The sequence below is a fragment of the Marmota marmota genome, unplaced genomic scaffold (assembly GCF_001458135.2).
Source record: "Marmota marmota marmota unplaced genomic scaffold, marMar, whole genome shotgun sequence".
NCBI classification, from domain to species: domain Eukaryota; kingdom Metazoa; phylum Chordata; class Mammalia; order Rodentia; family Sciuridae; genus Marmota; species Marmota marmota.
The window spans coordinates 12,930,906-12,956,268 of record NW_025999968.1 but is presented as its reverse complement, the minus strand read 5'-3'; the positions used below and the strand labels follow the sequence as shown (position 1 = coordinate 12,956,268).

Sequence of the window (25,363 nt, the reverse complement as noted above, 5' to 3'; positions counted from 1 at the left end):
CATTTCCATCTTGGGACAATGAAGACATCGCTGTAGCCTTCTCCACACAGCAGCCCCTACCTTTTGACAACAGACAGAGCCTAGAAGCAGCTGCATCTCAGAGCAGGCAGTATAAGGCCCACCATTTCAGCCCCATCTATGTAAGATGTTGCATCCATCTTGGGGCACTTCCACTACTATCTAGGGTTAACTTGGCCATTGCCATCACAAACTTTAATTGTAGTAACACACATTGAGGGACACCAGAAGGGTTTGGAAGCCTAACATCAAGGGGAGGTGCAGACAATCTGTACCAGAACTACAAGAATATGGGGTAGAAACTGTAATATCTCAGATCCATGCTGCAAGAATGGAAGACACATAGACAACATGAAAAAACAAGGGAGGAGAGTGCCCCAAACAGACCAGGACACTATATTAATAGAACCCATGGGCAGCGAAGTTGATGAAATTTCAGAGAAGGAGTTCAGAAGGTTCATAATTAAAATGATCTGTGAATTAAAGAATGATATAAATGAGCAAATATAGGCAAAAATTAATTACTCCAACAAAGAGATAAGAGAACAAATACAGGTAGCAAAAGATTACTTCAAGAAAAAGATACAGACTCTGAAAACAAAAGATACAAGTCAGAAATCTCTGAAATGAAGGAAACAATAAACCAAATAAAAAAACTCAGTAGAAAGCATAACCAACAGACTAGATCACTTGGAAGAAAAAAAAAAAAAGTTGTATAATGAAGACAAAGTATACAGTCTGGGAAATAAAGTTGACCACAGAGTGAAGATAGTAAAAAAACATGAACAGAACATACAAGAATTATGGGACAGCATCAAAAGTCCAAATCTAAGAGTTATTGGGATAGAGAAAGGCACAGAGTTTCAAAACAAATGCACACTCTCTTCAATGAGATAATATCAGAAAAATTCCCAAAAATGAAGACCAAATTGGAAAACCAAATATAAGAGGCTTACAGTACACCAAATGTACAAAATTATAACAGGTCTACACCAAGGCTAATTATAGTGAAAATGCATAGTATACAGAATAAGGACAGTATCTTAAAAGCTTCAAGAGAGAGGAATCACCACATATAAGAGGAGACCAATTTGTATCTCAGCAGATTTTTCAACCCAGACACTTAAAGCCAGGAGATCCTTGAACAATATATTCCAAGCTCTGAAAGAAAATGGATGCCAACCAAGAATCTTATATTCAGCAAAATTCAGTTTTAGATTGGATGATGAAATAAAAACTTTCCATGATAAACAAAAGTTAAAAGAATTTACAACTAGAAAGCCTGCACTACAGAACATCCTCGGCAAAATATTCCATGAAGAGGAAATGAAAAACAATGATGAGATTAGTAGAGGGAGGCAATCCACTAAAGGAAAAACTAATTAGAGGAGAAACCAAGTCAAGTTAAATACCAAAAATAAACAAAAATGGCTGGGAATACAATCATGTCTCAATAATTACCCTGTATATTAATGGCCTAAACTCACAAATTAAAAGATATAGACTAGCTGATTGGATTAAAAAAAGACCCAACGATATGCTGCCTCCAAAAGACTCATCTAATAGGAAAAGAAATCCACAGACTGAAGGTGAAAGGTTGCGAAAATTCATACCACTCACATGGACTGCAGAACCAAATAGGGGTTTCCATCCTCAGATCAAATAAAATAGACTTCAATCTAAAGTTAATCAAAAGGGATAAAGAAGGAGACTGTACATTGCTCAAGGGAACCATACACCAACAGACTTAACAATTATAAATATTTATGCCCCAAACAATGGAATATCTACATTCATCAAATAAACATTTCTGAAGTTCAAGAGTCAAATAGACCAGAACACAATAATTTTGGGTGGCTTTAACACACCACTTTAACCACTGGATAGATCTTCCAAACAAAACTGAACAACAAAACTATAGAACTCAATAATACAATCAACAATTTAGACTTAACTGAAATATATAGAATATTTCATCCTTCCATGAACGAATAAACTTTCTTCTCAACAGCACATGGATCCTTCTCTAAAATAGACCATACATTATGCCACAAAGCAACTGTTAACAACTATTAAAAAAGGAGAGATACTACCCAGATCATAATGGAATGAAATTAGAAATCAATGATAAAATAAGTAATAAAAGCTACTCCAACACCTGGAGACTAAATAATATAATAATATGCTATTGAATGAACAATGGGTTGCAAAAGAGATCAAGGAGGAGATTAAAATAATTAGAGGTGAATGAGAACACAGAGAAAACATATCGGAATCTCTGGGACACTATGAAGGCAGTACTAAGAGGTAAGTTCATTGCATGGATTCAATTCCTTAAAAGAAGTAAACGGCAACAAATAAATTCCTTAACATTACATCTCAAAGCCCTAGAAAAAGATGAACAAATCTATATCAAAAGCAGTAGAAGACAGGAAATAATTAAAATCAATGCTGAATCCATGAAGTTGAAACAAAAGAAACAATTGAAAAAATTAACAAAACAAAAAATTGGTTCTTTGAAAAAATAAATAAAATTGACAAACCCTTAGCCATGCTAATGAAGAGAAGATGAGAGAAAACTCAAATTACTAACATATGTGATGAAAAAGGAAATATCACAACTGACACTACAGAAATACAGAAGATAATTAAGCAAATAATCTGAGCCTGCATTCTTTTTCAGTGTGTTGTACAGATTTATAGTGCCCAATGTAATCATCTGTTTCTTTTATTTCATTTTTAAATTTTAATTTGTTATGTGTGACAACAGAATGCATTACAATTTATATTACACATACAGAGCACAATTTTCATATCACTGGTTGTAAACAAAGTCACATCCTTCATGTCTTCATGCACTTAGGGTAATGATGACCATCATATTCCATGGTCCTTCTAACCCCTATGTCTCCTTCCTTCCCTTCTCCCCTTCCCCTTTGCCCCATCTATAGTTCATTTAATCCTCCTGTTCCTGCTGCTACAGTACATTATGAATCAGCATCCTTAAATCAGAGAAATCATTTGGCATTTTGGGGGGGGGGGGTGATTGGCCAATTTCACTTAGCATTATATTCTCCAGCTCCATCCATTTACTTGAAAATGCCATGATTATTCTCTTTTAATGCTGAATAAAATTCTATTGTTTATATATACCACATTTTCTTTATCCATTCATCTACTGAAGGGCATCTAAGTTGGTTCCACAGTTTAGCTATTGTGAATTGTGCTGCTGTAAACATTGATGTGGCTGTGTTCCTGTAGTATGACGTTTTTAAGTCCTTTGGGTATAGACTGAGGAGTGCGATAGCTAGGTCAAATAGTGGTTCCATTCCAAGTTTTCCAAGGATCCTCCATACTGTTTTCCATATTGGCTACACCAATTTGCTGTCCCACCAGCAATATATGAGTGTGCCTTTTCCCCCACATCCTCGCCAACACTCATTGTTGTTTGTATTCTTAATAGCTGCCCTTTTTACTGGAGTGAGTAGTTCTGATTTGCATTTCTTTAATTACTAGAGATGTTGAACATTTTTTCATATATTTATTGATTGATTGTATATCATTTTCTGAGAAGTGTTTGTTCAGTTCCTTGGACTATTTATTGATTGGGTTATTTGGTTTTTTGGTGTTAAGATTTTTGAGTTTTTTATATATTCTAGAGATTAGTACTCTATTTGACATGCTTAACTTCTCCATGTTGCCTCATCTGTAAACAAGTTGATTCAGGATTAATACATTTGAAAATATATAATACCAGCTGGTTTTGGTGGTATATTCCTGTAAACCCAGTGACTTGGTAGCCTGAGACATTCTTATCACAAATTCAAGTTCAGTATCAGAAACTTAGTGAGTCCTTGTCTCAAATTAAAAAAATAAAATAAAATAAAATAAAAGAGGGCTACTGATGGTACTCAGTGGTAAAGCAGTCCTGAGTTCCATCCCCTAATTCCACCAAAAATGAAACACACACACACACACACACACACACACACACACAATGCCAATGATCTATCTAATAGATATTATTTACCATATAAACATTAAATTTCATTATTAATGTTTATGACTTTCTTCAAGCATAGATCAGCAAATTCATATTCAAACACACACACACACACACACACACACACACACCTGGCATATCCTTCATTCTACTAAAATGTAGAATATTCACAATCAGGTGTTTCTTTTTGAATATTTAAAACTTTCAAAGTACCCATACATATCAACTATACACTCAGATTGTTACATACAAACCATGTTTAAGTCTGCATATGGCACTATGGGTGCTAATGCTTCAGCAATATTCTGTGCTTCCCAGCCCATGGTCCTCAGAGTTACTGAAATGCATCTTTAAATCAATAGCACATCAAGTATAGGTGATTGACTAAAAAAATCTGTCTTTAATTTGGCTATTTTAAAAATATATAGAGATGTAATAAATAAAGTACAAATACATTTAAAACAATCATTGAGCTCACTGGTACCTTTGTCCTGTAATTCCTCAGCAACTGATTCAAAAAATACAACTAGCATTTCTTGGTATTCTGAAAAGTTTGACATTTAAAAGGAATTCTTATACTTGGAAAGGTTGAGAACCATAGGTCTAGGTCATGCTACATCACTAAAATGTCATATTTGCCTCCCCAAGCTCCCTGGCAAGCAGCAAAGGGCACTTGAGTCAAGAATATACAAAGGCCAGAAGTGTCCTGTTAAGCCTTCTCTTCTAAAGGTCTCTAGACACCATCACCTGAGTTTGTCCATATTTGTTAATTCTATTTCAGCAAAAAATTTTAGTCCTCTGCCTGGACACCACATTGTAGACAAAGCTTGCCTTCTTCTTCATCTTCTTCTTCTTTTTTTTTAATGGACCATTATTTTTATTTTATTTATATGTGGTACTGAGATTTGAATCCAGTGCTTCACACATGCTAGGCAAGTGCTCTAGCACTGAGCCACAACCCCAGCCTGATTGCCTTCTTTTTAGTAAACATAAATTGATATTGAGAGGTTAGTTGACCACAAAACTTGCACTGTTGCAACATTTAAGAATGCCAGTGGTGTATTTCAAAATAGTTACTTTCATTTCGGCTCTTCAAGTGGGTGCTGCAATACCAGCTACTTCACCCACTGATGCCCCACCATCATTACAAAGCACACTGAAATACTCATGCAAGACATTCATATGCCTGCACTCTACAGGAGACACTGGAGGTGAAACATTGAACATGAGAAACAGAAAAGCTATTGTGGAAATCTGTCAAGAGGAAGGCTCTCATGTTCTATTATATACCAGTATTCTGTAAATTTTCAAATAAATAAATATGACTATTAAGAAGACATAAGCTCTATGTTTTCTATTACATAGAAAGCACAATAACAAAAGTTAACCCAGCACCCCTGTAGATATCTGCATCACAATGAGTGATGGGGAGAAGGTACAGGCAAACAACTGCAACGGGCTCATGAAATGCAGTTTCACTTTTCTACTTCTGAAAAGACAATACTCCATTTTTTATTTGTCCCTGCTAGTAGTTCAGGGATGTATAATTAGGCTGTTTTGTGGGGTTGTGTGTGGAACTAATAAGTATAACTTATAATCACAGGAAGTTAAAAGGGGATATAAATCCTCTGGCCTCTCACTTCTGAAAGCATTCAATTCTTGCTGCTAAATTCATAAGAATAAGAACATTTGTATAGTTAGCCACTATTACTTCATGTCCTAATTTGTTACCTAACTAGCAGTTTATTCATTATTTTCTTTTTCTTATTAGTGCTTAATTGTTATATGTAGTAGTTGGGTTTAACCCAACAAACTCATACATGCATAGAAATCAATTTCAGTATTCTAAACAAGTTACTTTTTTGAATAAACAGAAGATGAGTCAAAGTACATTGGATTTGGAGTTTGGTAAATGTGGTTTTAAATACAGATTCATATCTTATGATTGAGATCTTTGGAAAGTTACATAAAGTCTTAGAATGCTTTTTCAGTACAAAGCATAGAACATCACATCCCATACAGGATTGTCATGCAAATTGAGTTAGATAAGAATCAAAATAAATAAGAAAATCTCTATGTGTGCACATGTATGTAAATTTCATACTCTTCCACGCACATTAAACACCTAGGATGCTAATTTCTTCTGTCTTGTATTATTTCTGATAATATATAAATAACTTGACTACCAATTAATTAGATGCTTGAAATATTTGAGTTTCAAGGATAAAAAGGGTCTAAAAATATGCACTCCAATCCTCATTTGCCAAGTTAGAGAAAGGAGTAAACAACATTCCTTACAGCAACATGGTTTTCTGTCCATTTGCTGTTGAATCAGATAGAATCCAACAGTGTTAAGAAATGTGGCAAATTATTTTCCATTGTACTGGAAACCAATGCATCAAATTGAGGAATTTAGAAATTTACTCATCCACAAGTTTTTGTTTTGTTTTGTTTTGTTTAATTTAAAGCCCTGTGGTTCGTCAAATTATACTAAAATTAGAGACATAGTTGTCTCAAGCACTGGTCAATCATGTTGACAATGAAGCATTATTTTTTTTCTCCATGCAAAGTAAACTGGCTTCTGCATCAGTGGATGTACAACTGTGCCTTTATTAGTGAATTGAGGAAGTTAAGTTGTGCAAGTAAGGTAGCATAGGGGTTATGAGCTTTCAGTGCTCATCAGTACAGACTTGGTTTGAATTCCAGTTTCTTCAGTTCCATTCCTGTGCAGTTTCGCCACCTTTAAGCCTTAGGACCCTAACTCTCACTTTACTCTTCTGTGAAATCAGGATAAGAGTATTTACTGCATACAATTTTTCTAAGCATTAAAATCTTTAGCACAGTGCCTGGTGAATAGTAAACACACACTAATGATAATTATAATGATATGCAGAAAATTCATTCCTCTCTGTATAATCATACAATAGAAAAATCTGGGTATAAATATTCATACCCACATATATATTATGAATGAAAACATGTTACATCTGCTAAATAATTTATTTTGGCACATCTATAGAAACATTATTATAATTGAATTAACACATGGAATTTTATAGTTAAGAAATATGAATGAGATCTGATATTATATAATATGGGCTTAAAGATTAAATTTTGCATGAACTATATATCCAAAACTATTTAAAATGTTAAACTCCTAGAGAAACTTATTAATTCACAAATATTTTTATGCCTTCTAAAGTACAATATTACCAATTTGTACATTTTATCATTTACTTATAATTACCATAATATCAATTATGTGTGCTATAGCTTTTGGGATATAGAGAGTAAGAAGTATGGATTTGAAGACACCCCCAAGACACTTGCATTCTATATAAATTAAATTATTAACTTTCTTTTTACCTAGTTGCATTTTTCTCATGAAACTGAAGTGAGTAAAGTTGAGCTCTCTACTCTTCAGGACAATAGAATATCACTTACTTTTTGAAGAATAATTTAATAAAGACTAAAGTAATCAGCCTTGAACTATTTTACTTGCCCTCTAGAAAATTACTTTCTTTGCTTGTATTTCTAGGATCTTTTGAATTGTCAGTACCATTCAAAACATTTCTTAAGATTTCACCAGAGATGTCATTTATTATCATCCCTATTGCTTCTCATACTTGCCTCTCCATGCCTGAACCAAATGAACAAACTGGACTGTATAATTTTGCATTAGTCAGTGATAACTCTCAGCACTGTAACAGGTGTAAGTTCTAAGATTTTTTGTGCCTATGAAGCCATTGCTTTCCACAGCCCAACTTCATGGGATCTTCTCCTGGGAGTGGAAAACTGTCTCAGGCCCCAATTTATACTCCAGTTTTCTGACTAGGGTTGGATCTTGTTTCTGAACTCCATGAGTCCCTACAGGGTTCTAAAACAATTTCAATTTCCCAAGAAATTGGACCCTCTCTTCCTTCTGCCGCCAGTTGGCTAGAATTCTACTTTAAACTCCATGGACTCCTACTTCAAAAGCCACACAATTTCCTTCCATCTGTCTCTGAGTAGTATTTCTGCTGGGAAAGCCCACCTGTTGGGCCCCAATCATCTGATTTGAATCTCAGGACATCAATTCAAGCCCAAAGGAAAACAAAATTATTTCATGAGCATAGACCTGAATCAAATTCCTGCCACCTTCCTTAGAGGCCAACATTTCAACTGAGTAAGTTTCCCTAATTTTGGCACTGCTTATTTTTCTCTTATTTTCCTCTTCCTGCAGGCCAAATAATTGTTGGATCAATATGCCACATGCCCTGCCCTACCAACTTTATTAGAATAAATACCTTTAGTAACTTGATATTCTCTTCCCTTTCTCTAGAATCTTTTATTGATTCAGTGTCAATGAATAATGCCTTCAAATATACCAGCTAGTTTTCTTGGATACTTTTCAAGTTTCAATGTCTAAGCTGCAAAAAATATGGGACTCTCTACAATGATGACCAAAAATGTGTACAGTTTGTGTTGTATGTAGTCATCTGCAGATGAGAAGGAAGGCAAGCCCTGTGGCTGGGTTTTGTCTCCACCATGTTTCTGGAGCTTGCTGTGTCAGCACCACTCCCAGCAACTCCTCTTTCTCCTGTTCTTTCCAGTTCCTCCTATTGTTTCCCCAGACACAATCAGCTTCTCCTTTTTCATTCCACCCTCATGCTGCAATGAACACTTTCATAATATAACTTTGCATATTTGTGAGATTATCTGAAGGACAAATTTGCTAAATTGGACTTTCAGGGACAGTTGAGCACTTTTTAGTGAGTCAAGAAGCAGCCATGTTGACGCACTAAGAAAAAACACTTTGCTTTCCATTAACTGTTGAAGGAGCACAGATTTCCATAGATCTAAGTTATGTTGAGAGCAGTTGTGGCTGTGAGAGGAGTGAGCAGTGGAGAGGAGACAGTCAAGGGAAAAAGAAGAGAAAGAGGTAAAGAGGGAACTGGAAGTTTTTCATACAAATGAAAGGAACAGTTGGTAGGGAGGAAAAGATTTAAACTATGCCCAAGCACAATGGCATTCACTTCCAAATTTAAAACTGTCCAATGTTTGTGGCTAAAAACCCACAATGAGTTTTTTGAAATCTTATTTTCATAATCATAGTCTTCTCAGGCTGGCATAATTACCTTTTGGGGTTTCATCAGCATTTTGGCAAAATTGCAGCATCTCTGTTTCAAAAATGTTCTATTTCCAGAAAGGAATCTAAACATCTTATTTTTTAATACATAGCAGGTGGTTAGCTATTAGCCAACTTTTTTTCCTGAAGAATGATATAATTAACCTTAGTATGTTACATTGCCTTTGCTGGATTGTCCTATTACTGAATTTTTTTAAAAAATCAGTCTTCATTCAGTTATAAGCCGGAATTTAAAATCATTATTGGTTCATAATCCTAGATTTTTACCAAATCTACCCAAGGTTTCATTTCCCATAAAAGCTGTCTGTTATTTCCACACAATCGTGCCCTGCAGCAGGTGATATCTTTGTTATCAGTCCACAGAAGGATGTGTGGGGACAAATGCATGGAGTACTGCATACATGGCATACATTAAGGGTGTCTGAGTGGCAAGCCGCTCCCCTTGTGCTAGATGCGTGACCTGCAGGCAGCTTACCCCGTAGGCACAGCCCTGGGCATGAGGCCATGTGTTGCAGTCCCTGTGCTTGCTCTACAGCCCACCCCTGGATTGGTCACTGCAAGGGCAGTTAGCAGACATTGCATAGGTGGCTGCCTGTAAACTGCTTAGCCACTGCCTGAGTGTATATACAAGGTAACTGTGCAATAAAATCAGACCTGCTCCCTGCTTGGTCTACGGAGGTCTTGATTAGTGATTCCGCAGCCACACTCTCCTCCACCATGCTCCATCGCTGGATGAGAGAGAGTCCATGCAAGAATGGAGCTTAGTGGGGAGAAAGGGGAATATCAAAGTAGGTTTGCTGTGTCTTTCTTAAAACACTGTATCTTGATTTCACGTTCACATAAGGACCTGAACATTTTCGACAGATGCCTTTATGGGAAATATGGCAAAGTTGAGTGAAAATGGCAAGACTCCTTGCTTGGTCTCAATAAAAATCATGTGTGAGGAATGGCTCACTGTGAATTCAGGGGAACAGGTGATACTCAGACTTTAGATTTCAAAGTTTTATTTTGCAGCTTCAATGGGGGAGATCAGACAGCCTCAGTAGACTACAAAGTAATCAAATTATGTTTTTTCTTGATTTTTTATATTTAAAAAAAGTTTTATTGTTGCATTGTAATTATACATAATCCTGGGATTCATTATGCCATATTCATACCTGTATATAACATAACTGCTTTGTAGACCTGATGCCAACCTGTGGTTAATTTCCAAAGAGAAGCAGGCTTTTGAATGAAAGGATTATCTTCTCCATTAGCCAGCTGACCCCAGTTTAGAATGAAGGTACTTTTGAAAAATCATTGTGTACTAAAATACAACTATGTGAGCATGGACTCAGAGCAAGTGGGGAATCAATGACATGATAAAAACAATAGCACCTGTTCATTTTATTGCTTTTTATACTCTACATAAGAGCCTGAACTTTTTTTTTTTCCTAAAACGCTCCATGTCACAAATATTTTCAGCAACACAGGCTGTAGTCTCTGTCACAAGCATTTAAAACTTTACATACAAAGCCAGGCAGCAGCCCAGATTTGGCCCTGGTCTATACTACATCCATGTGTATGATCATATATAGAATTCATCACAATCCTCTGAAGTGTTATCCCTTTTACTAGTAAATAATTCAAGACTCAGAGAAATTAGGTGACTTACTAGAAAGCATACAAAAAATAATGCTAATGAATTCCACACACCAGGTCTTCCTATTTCCAGTCTTATTCTATACATCAACGTGGAGTAGCATGGAGTTTATTTAATCCAGGCCGGTAAAATGTCATTAATTCTTCTTAATTCAATAGGGTATTTTATTCTAATCTGGAGCACATTTCTGTCAATTGAAAGTGTTACTAGTTGCCCCGAAAAGTATATGAAAAACACCAAAATTTTAATCCTCTTCTAAACTCTTTCATTCAGAAGCAAGGTGTGGACATTTATTTTCAATATGATTCAGCAGCACATACACAAAAATAGCTTCTTTACTGTCTAAAACGGCACATATTATTTTTGTAATTTCCAACCATGATGGGTGGAAGGTTCTGTTGTTTGGTTTGGTTTACTCTGTCTTGCCAGTTAAATATTTCCACCTCCTCTGGTTTCAACAATCCTTTTTCTGACTCTTCCAAGTTAATTCTGCCCTTCCCTGTTAGGGCAATTTTAAATTTACTTCTTTCACATAATTTAGTGTGTTGTTTACTTAGGTAAGTGCTCAGTCTTTCTTTAGGAAGACCTGGTGTGTGGAATTCATTAGCATTCATTAGGGACTGACCTCATCTTCTGAGAAGTAGACAAGGTAAACAGTACTTTTGTTCCTCAGGTCCATTGGATACCCTCTGGATCTTTCTTTGTGGTCTCTTGTATGTAATGTATGGACTGATCTCCTCTCCAGATAGTGACAGCTGGTGGACAACTGGCTCTATTGAACTTTGGAGGTGACATGCTGGCACATGTATTAGAACCCAGAATATCACCATTTTTACCCAGTCTCTGTGTCCTCATCTCTTGTAGCCACTTTATCTTGACTTCAGACCTCTACTATCCACCAGCAATGTCTACATTGCTTCATCCCCTCCCTGGGATATGCCAGGAATTCTGGGATCCCAGAGGCTTTGCAGATCATCTTAAGGCAAGGACATGCATAACTACATTCTGTATCAGAAGTGTCTGAGAGCTAGACTCCCATGGAGGCTTGAAAACTTACATTCAGTATATTCAGGGAAGCATGACCAACCTGGATGCATTCAGGCCCTCTCATACTCATCTGAATATCCAAAGTTGACTCACCCTCAATTGCCAGGATTAAAAGCAGGGATTTTTCTCTCTTTCTCTCCCTCTCTCTCATTCTCCCTGCTTGATAAGTATCACCTGAAAATAGAATTCTCTGATTAAGTTTTATAATCCTTTATCACATCTCAAGAGGAGAAAAAAGAATACAGAAAATCCTCTGTTTTAACAGAACTTAATACTGCTGTGTTCTATAAATTTATATTTGTAGTGTCCAAATTTGAACAGCAGTACACTTTGATTTCCCCTTCTGGTGTCCTTCATCTTACCCTGAGGTAGATAACTAAATGTAGCTAAGAATAGAAACATGGATATATATATATATATATATATATATATATATATATATATACACACACACACACATATATATGTATATATATACTATTTTATATATTATATATATTAATAATATATAAACATATATTTTTATGTATAATATATATAATAGCATATATATTATATACATAGTAATACATTATATATAAACATATTTTTAGATAATATATAATAGCATATATATTATATATAATAGCATATATATGCTATTTTTATATATTATATAAAATATTAATATATATTAATAATATATAAGTACATATTTATATATAATATATAATAGTATATATTATATATATATAAAATAGTATATATATCACATATTTTTAAAATACAAAAATTATTACATAGTATCTCCCAATATACACACATATTTTCATATTACATTCCCATATTCCTTAAAAAAGTTATTCCTTAACTTTAAATTGTGTTCTTCCTGATGACCAAAAGAAATGAATTGTAAATCATTTCCAAATGTGCAGAGATAAATCCTTCCATAATTCAGGGGTTCTTTTAATAGAAGTAATAGATAATTACATATTTTTACTTCTTTTATAGATTACATTTTGGTCCTAGCCCTATGTGGGTTTATGCAAATAGATAAGAAGTATGGAGAGGAGTTATCTAGAAACATCTAAGATAGCTAAGGTAGCATACAAATATATGCATTTGAAATCCTAAATTAGAATTCAGGCTGCTAAATTAAAATATGGCACTTCTAAGAAAACTAATAAGAACTTCTGTTTCTGAGGGATAAGAGATTATCTTCTTTCCACATCCCTGCTCAAGTCAAATCATTTCATCCCACTCATGACATCATATCAACTGGCTTCTGGAATCCATCTCATTATTTGACTCTTTTATAAGCAAACTTTATTTTGTAATTTTAAATTTTCAAAGCCCTTTTCTAATAGCATATTAATTTATCCTAATGCTTTTCTAAATTAATAAATTAAGAATAATCCTCATGTATAAATGAGAAATCACATACACACAAAAATGTTTTATGATTTATCCAGAGTATTTTATAATTTTGCTATGAAGGTCTAATTGACAAATCATGTAGCAATGTGATATTCAAATCTGTATGAGTAATGTGGTAATGAGCATTTTTCCTTAGTTATATTTCAAATTACATTTTCTTCTACCGTTCTTCTTTCCCGTCCTTTGATCATTTTTTTTTTGAGATTTAAGCCTTTCCAACAACCCCACTAACTAGATGAAATCAATGATCTCATAATATTTTAATTTTTTTTCATATAGTATATGCTATATTTTGCCCAAATATGCTAATCCCTGATTTTATTTTTCTTTTATAACTCCTTTTCTGCCTACCTTTGATGTGATCTTATTAGACCATTTATCAGTTAGAAACTCCTGCTTCACATCATGTGTACTCCTGAGCACACACCTTTCACAATATCCTGAAAACACAACAAACTTATTTATATATTATGGAAACAAAAGACATCACCATTACACTAAAATTATTGCCTTTAAAGTTGTTACTGGTTTTACTTCAAACTATGATTGTGGAAAACTGATGTTCAACACATAATTTTTGAACCTTTGTATGTGGAGTGACATATCAAACCTACTATTTTTAATACAAGAATGTACTAGTTCCTGAGGAAAGCAGAACATTTAGATAGCAAGTGTTATTTATTGGATGGCTGGACTGCCTCCATAAAATTCAAGAACAGTAATTTCTTGGGAACAAATATAGTTACGTAGAAATAAATTACACTTTCTAGGAACCCAAAATACTTTGAGACCTGAACTTCCTAGTGAGATACCGAAAACATTCATCCATTCTATTATCTATTCCATGCTCCTCTTGGGGATCTATGACTTAAGACTTAGGGAAAGCAGAATCTGCCTTTCCCATACTTTCTTCTTAGAGTTCTTTGCACTTTCCATAGTAGGGTACCCTTTTTGCCTTGTTAATCATTCAGACTGGCTCAGCTGAGTAAGCTATCATTTTCTTAGTGAACAATGGGTAAGAATTAACTGAAGTCTTCTGGATATCTGTATTCATTTTTTTTCTATGAAGACAGAAAGAGACTGTGTTTTTACCACTGAACTATCAGTGCCCAGCACAGTGTCTGTCCATATGATGTCTCACATATGCTTATTAAATGCTTCCCATAGAAATATTATCACATATAAAAGAGCCTAATAGAGTTTTTTTAAAGAATAATTCTTTTGACATATATACAAAGGCATTTGTGATGCTTTCCCCTCTTATTCATAACATTCTCCATATTCTCATTTCTAAAATCTCTCCTACCTTCCCTTGGTGATATGATTTTTATGAGCAGCCAGGAAGTCTTTCTGCTCCTCACATTTGCTTGCTGATTCAAACTCCCACAGTTTCAGATTCTTCATCAACAATATGGTGAGCAAATAAGAAACTGCCTCTTTCTCCTAGTATGGTTATGAGGATTAAATGCAGCAATATATCCAAGAATAGATTTACTCAAAAATGCCTACCAGGCATTCCCAAAGCTCAGTAAAAACAGTTGCCTTTTTTCTTCTTCTCTTATTATTCCAGCTACTAAAGAAAATACCAGTTATTCTGCAACTTTTTCATTAAAGAAAGATGAGCTTCTCTATTCAGATAAAACCCTTCTCTACCTTAGAAAGTAACTAAACATGCAGGATACTCATGAAAACAAGCATAAGTTGTATAGATGATGGGAAGCTTTAGTCAACCCAATAAATAATTAAAGAATACAAGTTTAACAAAGAAGAATTTAATTAGAAACTCTAGAACCTCCATCTGCTCCAACATCTTTTATTGAGTCCTTATTATTATTGCCTGAGGAAGATAAGCTTTAAACTAATTTGAATGAAGTGAGGTATGACATAAACTGTTACATTTGAACTCTTACCAGATTAGAAATTGTGCAAGTAGGCACATGACATATAATAGCTTTAAACTCCTGTTCTGTTTTTTTTTTTTTTCTATTTTTAGGAGATTATTCTATCTAGGACATATTGATGTGTTACTTAAATAAACTTTGCACTGGATGATATGCTTCATGAGTGGGAAAGGGATGGAGACACACAATTCTGATACAAAGCAAGATGCAGTTATCATCCATCTTCCCAAATACCAGGACAAGCCAACCTGCAGATAAATTACAGACCTGAAATTATTGTCTTGATTTTGGAAAAGTACATCTTGCCACAAAACTATCACTGTCTTTGGAAGAACTGATCTCTTAAAATAAAAGGAAATTCATAGGAAGAAGAAAATGGACCGACACGTAGTAAAAGCCCAGGCACAAAACCCTACCAGTAGGAACTATTATTGATATCTAATGAAAAATACACTTATGGGGGTTAAATGAAAGTCACACAGTTCACAAGTGTCTGAGCAGAGATTCAAACTCAATTGTTTTTGTGTTTTATTCTATTTGGTTTTCCTTTCAAACATGGTTGATTCTACGGCTCCCCCTTGTTTTATGTGTAATGGGCTCAGAAGACTGTTGCTAAGATCAAATAAATACTAACATAAACATGCTCTGGACACTGAAAGATGGCCATGTCTGATAGGTGCTGCAGTCTGGCTGGGCACAAAATCACAAGCCACTCCAGCCTTGTAGATTCAAACAGCAATTCTTTATTCCCGAACTCACACCAGCACTCTACAAACACGTTCCGGGCCAAATCCACGTTCTGGGCAAAATCCCAAATACTCTCTGAATCCCAGGAGAACTCAACTAGCAGGCGCGCCTGAGGCAGCAGGATACGCCCTATTCCCAGCAGGGTACACCTTAAACCTGGAACCGCCCTAAACCCAGATTGTTCTAAACCGGGAATGCCCTAAACCCGGATCCACCCTGATCATTGAGCAAAGTCACCTTACATGCAATGACACTGCAAATGATCTGGGTCATGCCATGCGTCATTCTTACTTAGCAATGGCCCTCAGCAGATAGGCATGTGGGAACACATTGATCCAGCTTCTCCATCAGCATAATTAAATGTTGTGGAAATAAAACTCAGTGAAATTCTAAGAACCCTTTAGAAAGTTAAATACTAGAGTGCATTTCATTTCATTTATGCTTATTTGTAGTAAACAAGAAGCAGATACCACATAGCTTGGCAGCCTCCTTCCTTCCCTCTTACATTTCTTCATTTTTGCTCTTTAGGGGACTAAGTCCTTAAAACAAATTTCCAAGAAAATAAAAATAGAAGGTAAAGGGGAGTGTATAAAGTTTTAGGGGAGGAAGAAAACTATGTTTCATAGCTTAGGCAGCATTCTAGAATTTTTTCAAAAATATCATTATTTACTTGATTTTTAAGCTCCTTAAGGGCAGAGATGGCATTTTAAGTTTCTTTGTATTCACAGCATCACAGCAAGTAGCACAATAAAGAAAACTTAAATGTTTGTTGTTGAAAGAGAATATATATACACACACACACACACACAGGATGATCAACTGATGTGATTTCCTTTGAAAAAGGAATTTACTTGCACCCCTGCTAAGATAAATGATAAGACTATGATGATTTTCAAAAACAAATTAGAAGTTCCAGATTTTGAAAGAAGAAAAATTTAAAAAATTAAAAATTCTAGTTAAGAGGCCTGTAAGGAAGGAAAAAAAAAACTGTCGTGTCAACAAATGCAAGGGAATTTTTTTTTTGAAGAAAATTAATAGCATTAGACTCTACAAAGAGGTCAAATAACATGTAAGAAAACTGACCAATGGAATAAGCAACAAGGAGAACATTTTTAACTTCATAGAAAGTAATGAAATGAGATAATTGTTTTCAAGGTGGTAGAATATAGAAGGTCACATTTTTGTTGCTCCATGGTGTGAAACAAATAAAGCAGACAGGCATCCTCTCAGAAAGGTGGGTGAATAACAACAACAACTAAAAGGTAGGACTTTATTGTAATTTAAAACTGGGCATTCAAAGCTGATCAGGGACTCAGGAGATTAGATATAATAAAATAAGAAAGAAATACCTATCATCATAGATGCTGCCACAGCTAGAGGTACCAGTAAGAATGATCACTCCACAAGCAAAGTGAAGGGAAAAGGGAATTAAAGAAACCCACATTTTTAGGAGGCCTGAGGTATGTCTGGGTACAGAGTTTAGAGATCAAAGACACTGCCCAAGTCAACTGAAAGGCATGCTGCAAAATATCCTTGTGTGGGAAAGAAGCTACCATCTCTCCTGGCAGAGTGCGGAGAGCAGAGGAAGGAACCATTTTGCAGCCATGGTTTGGGGGCTGGCACCTGGGGGAGTAGATTTCTAGCAACCAGAGTTTCGCCCTAAATCCAGGCCTGGAAAACCCACACTGAATGACAGAGTATGCCTAAGTGACCAAGAAAAAATCAGACATGGAGAGAAGTTTATACAGGGGAATACTGGTCATGCAAATTTAACCAGCTCTCCCCTTTCCTCTCTAATTGGCTGCTACAGGACCAACTGGGAGAGGTGTACTTGGCTGGGAATTCAAAAGGGCAGAGCAAAAGAGACTGAGTCTGGAGACTGAACCTCAGATCAGAAAATGTGGGGTCTGCAGGCAATAAAGTGAACTAAGAATTGGCTCCTTCAACACATAAGTGGAACCCACCGGAGATCCCAGTGTGGATGGGCAATTGTGGGCCCTGGAGTGCAATGATTTAAAATCACCAGACCAATTGGTATTCAGTGAAGAGCCTGGAGCCCCTAAGGCTAAACCCCACCTCCAGGAATTCTGTCTATGGGATTACATTTCTCACTATAGCAATGTAGAGGGTGGAATATTTTGCTTCAGATGACCCTCCAAAACTCTGATGAGAAGAGAAGCTGAAATATTTTGAACTCCAATGGAATTAGTTTTTTAACTTTTAATCGAGATTTTTTTTTCTTCTCTCTCTCTCTTCCTTTTCTCTGTTTAATTGTGATCTTACTGGTTCATGAACTTTTATACATTATTTGTTTCTTTTTTTCTCATTTCTAGCATTTTTGAAGCAAGTTATTTCTCATGGATCAATTTTGCTCAGGACTAGGATATTTGGTTAGTATATTTCAGTTTTGTTTTCTATTCATTATTTTAATTTTAATTTCTTAAAATTTTTATTTTAGATGTATATTTTTCTCTGACCTATTTCCGGTTCTCTCTCGTTCTTTTCTTTCGCTGTCAAAATCAGTTGTTCTCTCTTTCACACTTCTTTAATATTTTTGCTTCTATATTGTCTTCTCCTTCATAATCATCACATATTATGTCACTTCTATTCTCTCCCTGTTTACCATTTGAAATTGTAAAGCCTTTCGCAAACTTACTGTTCTTATTGCAGCCAACTAGTCATATCATTTCTGCTTATTGTACCAATTAACATTGTAGACATAATAGCAGGCACTATTCAGGTTAATGTTGTATATTGTTCACACTGGATGCTATTATTATTTGTCTCCCAATTAACAGTGACTTACTAGAAACCTTCAAGGACACTGTAAGTCTACAGGCCAGAAACTCTACTACCTCAGAACCATAGTGATAGATATGTAGACACACAAACAAAATGAAAACAAAGGGACAAATTGCACCAAACAAACCAAGACACTCCAATAACAGAATCCATTGACATCATTGTGGAAGAAAAGACAGAGAGGTTGTTTAGATTGTATATAGTTAAACTGATCTGCACTGTAAAGGATGATGCAAGGAGTAAAATCATAAAGAAAATATAGGAAGTGAAAAATCACTTCAGATCAATATCCCTGATGAACATGGATGCAAAAATTCTTAATAAAATACTGGCAATTTGCATACAAAAAATGTAAAAATCATGCAAGTGGGGTTCATCCCAGGGATGCAAGGTTGGTTCAACATATGGAAATCAATAAACATAATTCATTACATCAATAGACTTAAAGACTAGATTCACATGTTATCTCAATAGATGCAGAAAAAGCATTTGACAAAATACAGTTTTCATTAACATTAGAAAACCTAAGGATAGTAGGAACATACTTTAACATTGTAAAATCTATATATGCTAAATGTAAGGCCAACATCATTCTAAGTGCACAACAATTTAAAGCATTACCTCTAAACACTGGAACAAGACAGGGATGCCCTCTTTCACCACTTCTATTCAACATTATCCTGGAAACTCTAGCCAGAACAATTTGAAAGAAGAAAGAAATTAAATGGATATGAATAGGATAAGAAGAACTCAAACTGTGCCTATTTGCAAATAACATGATTCTATATTTAGAAGACCCAAAAAACTCCACCATAAAACTTATAGAACCAATAAGTAAATTTGGCAAAATAGCAGGATATAAAATTAACTTCCTTAAATCAAATGCATTTCTATGCATCCTTGATGAATCAACAAATAACAATAGCAACCAATCAAAAGAGAAATTAGGAAAACTAACCCATTCACAGTAGCTTAAAAAATAAAATAAAATATTTGGGAATCAATCTAACAAATGAAGTGAAAGACCTCTACAACAAAACTACAGAACTCTAAAGAAAGAAATTGGAGAAGGCCTTAAAAGATGGGAAGTTCTCCCATGTGATTGAATTAGAAGAATTAATATTGCCCAAATGGCCATACTTTCAATAGCACTTTACAGATTTGATGCAATACCTACTAAGGTTCTGATGATGTTCTTCATAGAAATAGAAAATCCATCAAGAAATTCATTTGGAAACAGGAGGTTTAGAATATCCAAAGCAATCCTTAGCAAGAAAAGTGAAGAAGGCATAAAAATACCAGACCTTAAACTATACTACAGAGCCATAGTAACAAAAATGGCATAGTATAGTATTGGCACCAAAGTAAACACGTAGACCAATGGTATAGAATAGAAGATATGAAACATACCCACACAAATATAGATATCTTATACTAGACAAAGGCACCATAAACATACATTGGAGAAAAGATAGTCTCTTTAACAAATGGTGCTGGAAACACTGGAAATCCATATGTAACACAATGAAATTAGAACTCCATATCTCACCCTGCACAAAACTCAACTCAAAATGAATCATGGGCCTAGGCATTAGACCAGAGACCCGTGCCTTAAGAATTTTCATCATTTTGCCTTAAGAAATGAATTCCTCAATAAGATTCCAAAAGCACAAGAAGTAAAATCAAGAAAAAATATGTGGTATGATATCAAACTATAAATCTTCTTTACTACAAAGGAAACAATCAAAAACATAGAGATCCTACAGAATGGGAAAAAACCTTTACCACCTATCCTCAGATAGAAGAATCTCCAGGATATATGAAGATTGCAAAAATCTTAACACTAAAAATACAAAATAACCCAATCAAGTGGGCAAAGGAGTTGAACAGACATTTCACAAAAGAAATATAGTAAAAAATATATGAAAAAAATGTTCGGCATCTCTAGCAATTGGAGAAATGCAAATTAAAATTACACTGAGATTCTATCACGCTTCAGTCAGAGTGGCAATTATCAAGAATACAAGCAACAATGAATGTTGATGAAGATGTGGGGGGAAAGGTGAACTCATACATTGCTGGTGAGACTGTAAATTGGTGCAACAACTCTAGAGACAACTAAGGAGATTCCTCAGAAAACTTGTAATGGAACCACCATTTGACCCAGTTATCCCACTCTTCAGCATAGGACTTAAAATCAACATACTAAACTGATGAAGCCACATTAATGTTTATAGCAGCCTAATTCAAAATAGCTAAACTATGGGAACAACATAGATGCCCCTTGATAGGTAAATGAATAAAGAAAATGTGAATACACAATGGAATATTATTCAGTCATAAAGAAGAATGAAATTATGACATCTGCCAGTAAATGGAAGCAACTGGAGGCTATTTGCTAAGTGAAAGAAACCAGTCCCCAAAAACTAAAGGCCAAATTTTCCTCTAATATGCAGATGCTGACTCATAGTAGGTGGGGAGGTGGGAAGAGTTGGGAAAGGGAGGAGTGATGGGAATGAAAAGACAGTAGAATGAACCAGACATAACTTTCCTATGTTCATATAGGAATACAGGACCAATGTAACTCCACATCATGTACAACCACAAAAATGGGAAATTATACTCTATGTATGTATGATATGCCAAAATACATTCTACTGTCATGTATAACTAAAAACAACAAACAATTTTTTTTAAAAGTTGACAATAAAATGATTCAGTGTTTTAAAATAGCTATTATTTAGTTTATTGAAATGACATTAAAATGTCTAAATCATATCTCATTTACATGAAAAATCAAGTGATCACAGTAAATGCATTCATTCATTCATTCAAAAATGCAAACTGAAAATTTTCTAACAGAATTTTGGATACTGGCAATATAAAAAGTAGATAAATATCATGGATTTTCAGGCAACTATTTATTTAATAGTTGCCTTATAAGAATGGTAATTCTTATAAAATATTGATTTGAATCAAAATCACCTTGAGGAGCTTTTGGACAACACATATCCCTTGAAGCTTAGCCCAAAACTGAATGAATTTAACAGTCCACTGTAGTACCAAGATATGTATTTTTAGTGTCTCAATATAATTCTAATGCACATTAATATTTTAAAATTATATTATCCTTTTAAAAGTCATAATGTAAAGACAAATCTATCTATGGCTTTCATTCTTATTTCAGAAAAATGGGGAACTAAGGTAACCTAAAATTTCTTATGTTCAAATGCCAAGAAATACTGGGCAGAACTCTATGCATTTATGCTTCTGGAAAGAAAAGAATAAGAAATACCTTGGTTCTGTGGTAAGGAGAGTAAAGTTGACCAAAGAAAAGTCCTAACTTTTTATATGACTACAGAAGAATTGATGCTCCAGGAAAACCTCAACAAACTGGCATCTTCCATACCTTGGGTAGGTACCTGATCTAGGTATGGCAGTCTAAGGAGAAAGGGGCTAAAAATGAAAATATTTTGTAAAAAACAGGATGGGTCAAACAAACCTTGAGTGATACTATGGGCTGAACTGGAGTATAGAAAACGCCCCAGCACAAAATCAACTAGATGGTCTGACAATTCTCTGCATCAGGAATACCCCAATTTTTTGCAAAGAGCTTCCATGTAGGAGAAATTCAATGTATCGAATTCTCACAATGACAGGATTTTTGAGTCTTACTGATGAATGAATCCAAAGACTAACACAATGAAAGCTGCAGCAAACTTTCTCCCAGCTCAATTATTTACAAGATTAAAAGGAAATGAACTCAATTTAATTGAAGCTATCACAAGTCTTATCTCAACATCATATGCAAAGGACTCTGAATGATAAGAACTACATCCTAATCACATAAAAGAGGAATGAGATCCCATTCTCCAGATCAAGAAATGTTCTATCAATTTCCTCTCCTTCAGACATAATATTTGTAATAAAATTCTCTAAAAATAAAATGCAGAAACTTCATATATAAAAAGATCTGATGGTACAAATAGAAAGCAAATATTAACATGATAAAATATACCAAAATCATACCACTATCTGTGTTAGCGGTAAATGGGAAAAAAAATGCCAATTGTTGAACACTCTCAGACCAGAATAAATAATCAAGAACCAACTGAATACTGTTTACAAGGGACATTCTTTAAGTGTATAGATGGTAATAGATTAAAAGGAAGGGGAAAATACTATTCATAAGGTAACTGAAGTAGACATATACAAAATAGTCTTCGAGACAAGAGGAATTACAGGAGAAAAATTGATCATTTCATAGTGATAAAGTGTTAACTTATTAATAAAAGTAATAGTTCTAAAAATGTGCACATTTAATAACACAACTGCAAAATATTTGAAGCATCAATTTGCTGGGAGCCATTAGCCAAGTAGGTATGACAATTTCCTTGCCAGCGTACCCCATGTTGCTTAGTGGAAGGACTTGTGGAAATAGGACATTTTGCAGTGACATTGCAATTAGGTGACCTTGCTCAAGGACCAGGGCGGATCCGGGATTAGGGTGTTCCCGGTTTAGGATAATCGGGTTTAGGGCGTTCCAGGTTTAAGATTATTCCTGCTGGGAACAGGGCATATCCTGCTGCCTGAGTTCCCCTTGAGTTCTCACGGGATTCAGACAGTATTTTTTGGGAGATAGAAGCCCAGTGGAGGTGGATTTGGGCAGAGAACGTGGATTTCCCCAGAACGTGTTTGTAGACAGCTGGTGTGAGTTCGGGAATAAAGAGTTGCTGTTTGAATCTACAAGCTGTGTGGTGGCTCATGATTGTGTGCCCAGCCAGACTGCGGCATCAATTGATGCTGGCAAGAGTATGTGGGGCATACTCTTGCCAGAGGACAATGCAAGCATTACATTGAACTAATTGAGCGATAAATAAATAATTGTGAAGGACCTCAAGGCCCCAGGCCCAACATTAGGAAATCTAACCCCTGGGCCCTGAAGCTGCAAGATGCTCCCTTACACAACCCCCATGTCAAAACCCCTCCAGCAGCACGTAGCATTTCGAGTCCTGCACAATGCTACCACAAGATGTTCCATATAGATAACCCTAATGGTCAAACTTGAGGATGCAAGTTTAAAAACAGGAACCAAAAGGACAGGATGCAGGTTTAAAAACTGGAACCAAAAGGACAGGATGCAGGTTTAAAAACAGGAACCAAAAGGACAGGATGCAGGTTTAAAAACAGGAACTAAAAGGACAGGATGCAATTTTATGGTTTCCCCGAGAACAAAAAGTTGAAAAAAAAAACAAGTTTACCCCCTAGGTGATCCAACTGCTGGATTCAGAGGGACCAATAGAAAGACTGTTGCTGTGCTATGCTAAGAACTAACCCACTTGTTCCCTATAAAAGATCTGTACCCCAAAGCCCGGTGTGCCAGTTCACCGAAGCTCCGGCTGAGGTTTCGCTGAGCACCCACAGGCGCCTGTGTGAGAATAAACGCCTCCTGCTTTTTTGCAGCCAGTGTCTCGTGTGGTTCATTCCGGGTTTGGGTTCTGTGGATCTTTCAATTGATACTTAGATTATCTATTTCTAAGAAGGAATTATTATTGAAAGAGTGATCACTGAGAATAATTACAAATTTACATGCATTTTATATACTATATTTTAGTACTACATAATAGCTACTGATTACTGGAAGACTGATCATTCATCATATTTTTTAAATTTATATGCATTTTTCTTATTTTCATTATTATGTGCCTCATAGTCACTTTATATTTTGTCATACTATATATGTTGAGGTTTAACATATAAAGAAGATAAAATGGGTTGAATGTTTGTGCCCTCATAAAATTATGTGTTAAAACCCTAACCCCAAATGTAACAATATTGGGAGCTGTGACTTATTGGAGGTGATTAGGTCATGAGGCTCATATACTCCTGAGTGGAATTAGTACTCTTATAAATAAAAGAGACACCATAGAATGCTCTCACCCCTTTCTGACATGTGAATAAACAAAAAGTCAGCAGTTTGTAATCTAATAGAGAGCCCTCATCAGATTTGCTGACTCCAAAACTATGGGGAATAAACATGATCTATTGTAATTTGTTATAGCAGGATTAACTGACTAAGACTGAAGATGTAAAGAAATATATAAAAGATAGAAAGTTGTTTTATTTTTATTCACAACTTTTAATGATGCCAAATTCTTATATAATACCTATAGTTCTCAACTATCTACCTTTCAGTTTCCTTAGAGAAATAGAAGGTAATAACAAAAACATTAAATACCCCAAAATATTAAAATATGTGCCACATATTTCTAATGAAATTGCAAAGCACTGCTGCAAATATTTTAAAGAAAACAAATATAGGAAGATATACCATGTTCATTCAATATTTATAGATGAAATTTTCCTCAAACTGCACTATAAAATTTTTTTAATAATTTTTACTTTATACCATTCTGATATTTTTTACTATTGTTATAAATAAAATATAAAACAGTCATTTTTAACTTTCTACTTAATTCTAAAAATGGCCTATGGGTGCAGTTGTAAGCTTAGTCAGAATTTGCATCTTCTACAAGGAAAGATGTTTGGGGAGCATCATGGTAAGCTCTGTATAGAGCTTATATACAGAGCTGGATGCTGATCCTTCAAAGTATAGAGTCCTGAATTAAGACTTATATATAGCAATGCAAATTATTCCT

The 25,363-nt window shown here is 35.0% G+C and overlaps 1 long non-coding RNA gene across 1 annotated transcript; it reads left to right on the top strand.

The window, feature by feature from the left end:
* The first annotated feature begins 461 nt into the window (after positions 1-461).
* LOC125616859 lies at positions 462-24,148 on the top strand. The gene is made up of 4 exons (XR_007347644.1): positions 462-473; positions 2,702-2,707; positions 22,318-22,324; positions 23,973-24,148. It is a non-coding gene; the product is annotated as an uncharacterized LOC125616859 (long non-coding RNA).
* Positions 24,149-25,363: the final 1,215 nt, after the last annotated feature.